This window comes from Triticum aestivum, chromosome 2A (assembly GCF_018294505.1).
Source record: "Triticum aestivum cultivar Chinese Spring chromosome 2A, IWGSC CS RefSeq v2.1, whole genome shotgun sequence".
Lineage (NCBI taxonomy): Eukaryota > Viridiplantae > Streptophyta > Magnoliopsida > Poales > Poaceae > Triticum > Triticum aestivum.
Window position 1 is genome coordinate 402,347,104 of NC_057797.1, and position 4,633 is coordinate 402,351,736.

The following is a 4,633-nucleotide window of genomic DNA, read 5'->3' on the forward strand; positions in this document are numbered from 1 at the left end:
TTGGTGTAGATCTCAGGAATTTACACAGTACCAAAAATTTCTTCGATATTTCTAACTATATATATTGTTCACAAACATTTTTATCTTTTTTATTTAGATGTCCTCAAGACTGACGGGCGCAGCAATGCGCGCCTCTATGGTCTAGTCTAACATATAAAGGACGCTAGGCTACCCACTCACCTGGGGCACTTGCGTCGCGCTTTCGATCTGGTTCGCTCGATCTGCCTCGCTGGAGGTTTTTCACCGCGCTGTCAAAATCCCATGGCCTGTTTCTTTCCACGCTGCTTTTTCTTGTTCAAGCAGATGACGGGTGGGCCTTCTTCTCTCGCGGGCCTGGCTTGGCAGTGTGCATGATTTGTTGCGTCGCCTGCGTCTTCGGTGAAAAATATCTTAACCGCGCCGGTCGTGGACGACTCATCCACCAATCCCCTGTCCTCCTCCTCCCCACCAATCCCCGCGTCCTCCTCCCCACCAACCCTAGCCATTCCCTCGCCTCCCCTGCCCCCGTTCATCCTCTCCAGCCGCCGCCGCCTCCCCTGTCTCTCCTCCTCTCTCCTCGTCACCATCATCGGGATGCAACAGCGCATCTGGCCGAAGGAGAGTGTGGCGGCTGTGTCTCCTAGCAATGGCAGTGGGGACGGGTTGATGAGGAGGCGACAACTCGAGAGGTAGGCAAGAGGAACACAACCCCCAGTTGAGGAGGAGCCGCTCGGCACAGGTGAGCCCGCTCTTCCTCCTTTCCTCATCTTCCGATCATGGCATGAGCTCCTCCCTCTAATTCACGTTTTTCTATTTACTTTTCCTTATAGATGTAGCTAGGGTTTGGGTGGGGGTTGGTTCCTACACCGATGACGGCATTTGCCAGCAGCAGCACATCCCTCGACTTCCGTAACCTCAGTTGCAGCTTGTCCCTGCACCCTTCTCTGGTCCTAGATAAAACTGTCATCTTGCTTCAGATTCAAGTGGTTCTTCCAAGTTGAATAATGAGTGGTGGGTATATGTTGTATGTTATCCCGTTTTGTCTTTACCCCATTAATGCATTTTTAGAAGATTGCATGCATGGTATTGATGTGTCGGTAAAATCCTTTTAAATGAAAAGGAAGTGACTTTTTAATATAGTTGACCTGTCAATAGTTATGTTCATGAATGTAAGAGTTTTCTGAATTTTATCTTCTCATTTGCTGTTTTGACAGGAATCGCTAAACAACAATTAGAAGAAACTGTGTGTTGCAAATTCAGAACCAATTTCTCAAAAACGAATGAGTTCAAAAAGATTATACTGAACCAAAAGGACTAAGACATCATCAGTCAACCCTTGTTAAATTGTTAGATTGGTGTTGCCTTGTTTGTATATTCTTGATATATAGTGCAATGTTTGATAGTTTGATGTGTAATTGGGTTGATTTTGCTAAACTAAGCCTCTCTTAGTATATCTGGGATTATTACTAGAACATGTCGTTCCAAGTTGCAGCAATGATCTTTGTATTCATGAATAGTTCATATTTCTTCTAAATGGCAGTGCATGCCGCAGTAGCAAGGACAGACAACATCAATGCTGGTCAGCAACTAAATCGGCAAGCATTGATATTTTTATTAGGAAGGTAACACATCTTCCTATACTATATGTTTGTGTGATTCTGTTGCTTCTAAACCCAATCTATGTTGCTTCATCTCATGGATGAGGGGTCGGCTACAGGAGCGCTAGGACCCTAGGAGTGGAACACCACTTCCTCCAATATTGCCGAGGTGCTCCTCTCCTATGTTTTAAAGGCGTCCCTAAGGCGACGCCTAGGCGACGCCTAGGCGTCGAAGCGCTCCCCCTCCGCTTTGGGCGCCTAGGCGTCCAAAGCGCCCGCCTAGGCGTCGCCTAGGCGCCAAAGCGCCCCCCCTCCCTAAGGCGGTAAGGCGTCGCCTTAAAAACATAGCTCCTCTCTCGTTGCTTTTACTTCCTCCATCGTTCACATTTAAACATGCTGATATATTTGTTTTCTAAAAATACATGTGAGTAGGCTTCCTGATTAGGAATCACGTAACTAATTAGCCTTGGTACCCCAGCCCAATATATTCAGCTAATCAGTTGTAAACATGGATACACTGAGCCAAATTATATGCGAGATCGGTTTGTGTATAATTCTTTTAAATTCAAGCTTTGCCTGTTGTACTTTGGTTGACCTGTTGTGCTTTGGTCAGCAGATAAAATGTGATGTTGTCCTGTTGATATTAAATATCCACACTACCCATGTAAACATGGGTACATTTGAGCTTGGACTAAGAACAACTATATGTGGTTAGAACTGGTATGTATACTCAGTTTCAAAATTGTGCATATGTCCCAATAACAGTTTGTGGAACTGGAGTTGATGGTATTGTATTTTATTTTCTGGACATATGGAACTATTAAGGAATAAATCTGAGGAGTCTTGGCAATGGCTTTGGCCTGACTAAGTTAAACAGTCAATATTTCCTGATCCATAGTGTAGAAGCCGCCTTTGTTTGGTTTGCATAGACATTGATCAATGCATTCTGAGAATATTTTGTGAGGTATCCTGATTTGCATATCACAGGCTGCTAGAGTTGTTCAAGCAGTTGTGTGCGTTCTACTTTCGATAAATTTGCTTGTACTTCGTTTAGTTTGAATAGGTACCATAACAAGGCTAGGTTCAGCAACTATTTGGTTGCTTTTTTTACATAACGGCTGAATAAAAATCATTCTCTTCTTTCCTTGGTGTTTACGGTTTAATTGCTATAGTTGCTGGAGCCATTGGCCTTTTATACATAATAGTGTATACATTTGTAATGTCGATCCTTGCTCATGGTACACCTTTCTTGGTTTTCTGGCGACAAGAATTAGCATATTAGCCATGTGTGTAGCCCTTGCACCGACCTCGGTATTGACAACAGATCCGAGAAAAATTGCCAATTTGATCTTAACAATTATACTATGGGTTTGCCTTAGTTGACCATCAGCTGTGCATCATGCAATTAAAAAAACTCTTGCAACTGTAGTTTTACTGCTAATTAAAGGGATTCAGTTGACTGTGAGAGCAAAGCAGAGTAGCAAGAGGGGAACTCACTCCTCAACACGGGGACCTGCGCGGGCGTGAGCTTCGGCGTGAACCTGCTGATGACGTTCCTGTAGCTGTAGACCAGCGTCACCTTGGCCTTCTCCTTGCTTGGAAAAGAACCCATCATAGACTTCACCCAGCCTTCTTGTAGCTGTAGACCATCATGTCATGTAATTACTTGCAAAAGAGCTATATTGTTTTTGGTATTGTAAAGTGGAAACTGTAGAACTCTACAACTTCTCTGTTAGTCTCGCTTGATTCTTTACTTTCTCAAGTAGTGTGGATATAGTGTCATCAGGATATTAAGTATATGCACGACGATATTAAGTATATAGTCTCGCTTTGGGTTGACTTTCCATGGAACCGTTTGGCTGAGGTGTCACCGTCACCATTATTTGCTATGTTTTGGATTTACGAGCTCACTGACTGCTGCATTTTTCCTCCTGTAGGCCTCTGCTTTTTTCGTCGTCGTCCATCGGTCCAACCTGTTGTTGTTCGCTCCGTCGGCTTGTAGTTGCTTATGGAGCGTGCTGCGGATTCGTTGTGCCTCCTTCAAATATAAGTTCTCTTTGCTTCCACTGCCTTTGCATATGCATTTCTGATATTTTAATTTATAGAGTCCAGAGGAGAAGTGTGAAATAGATAAGAGTTTGTGCTGAGAAGTTCCTGACTAATTCATGCTGTATTGGCCATGGCTACATGTTTGTTAGTCATTTGGCTGGGTCAAGCTTATGTAGCGAATATTTCCTTAATGAATGATATGGTGATAGGAAATAGTAAGTGTAGTTTCGGCCTATGTACCTGCACATTTCTCAAGGATCAATCGTAGTTGTTCTTGAACAAAGCATTAATGGAATTTCATTTTCAGTTTCAAGTATTAAAGGAAAGGGTGGATGTAAAGAAATAGGATTGTGCTTCTGTGGCATGCAATGTAAAGAAATAGGTGATAATGTTGAATTGCTTCCTTTCATACTTGGATCTCACTAGATTATTTATGTTCCATTGGATTAAGCATGAGATTATCTGTTGATAATTAAGTTTTGTCCACAAACTATTCAATCTGAAAACCGGTTCAGGTTAGGCATATTCAGGGTTGACAGATTCAGGTTAGGCATATTCAAGCACATGATGAAAACAGATTAAGCAATCTGAATGTTAACAATGGCTAATCTTGCTTCACCATGTGGTGACTTGGGGAGGAATAGTATGGAATGAATGAAGCACCTGGATATCATTGTTGACAAGATGGCTGTTGTTGTACTTTGCGAGCAAATTGAATGCATTGTGGTTGGCAAAGTCCTCAAACTGGACCAGGACTTTCTCGCCATATAGTTTTGCTTGACTGCGGTCATGAACTCTTGAAGAAGCTTGTGGTATTCCTGGCAGCCATGAAACGAGCACAAGATTTTGCCTCTAATCATAGGGTAGAAGCCATACTTTTGTTCCTTGTTCCAGAAAAGAAATCTTGATCCTGCCACACATGTGAACTGAGCACAATTATTCTCTGATTTTCTTTAGCAACAACTCTTCCTAGACTTCTTTACAGCTGAAATATGTAGAATCAACAA

At 42.8% G+C, this 4,633-nt stretch overlaps 1 long non-coding RNA gene across 2 annotated transcripts; it reads left to right on the plus strand.

Annotated features, from left to right (window-relative positions):
• The first annotated feature begins 437 nt into the window (after nucleotides 1–437).
• Nucleotides 438–1,831, plus strand: LOC123188808 (uncharacterized). 2 transcript variants are annotated; one of them, XR_006495212.1, is made up of 4 exons: nucleotides 438–718; nucleotides 810–990; nucleotides 1,520–1,601; nucleotides 1,697–1,831. It is a non-coding gene; the product is annotated as an uncharacterized lncRNA (long non-coding RNA). The 2 variants fall into 2 exon arrangements; XR_006495211.1 differs by having other exon boundaries at nucleotides 1,520–1,776.
• The last annotated feature ends 2,802 nt before the right edge of the window (nucleotides 1,832–4,633 follow it).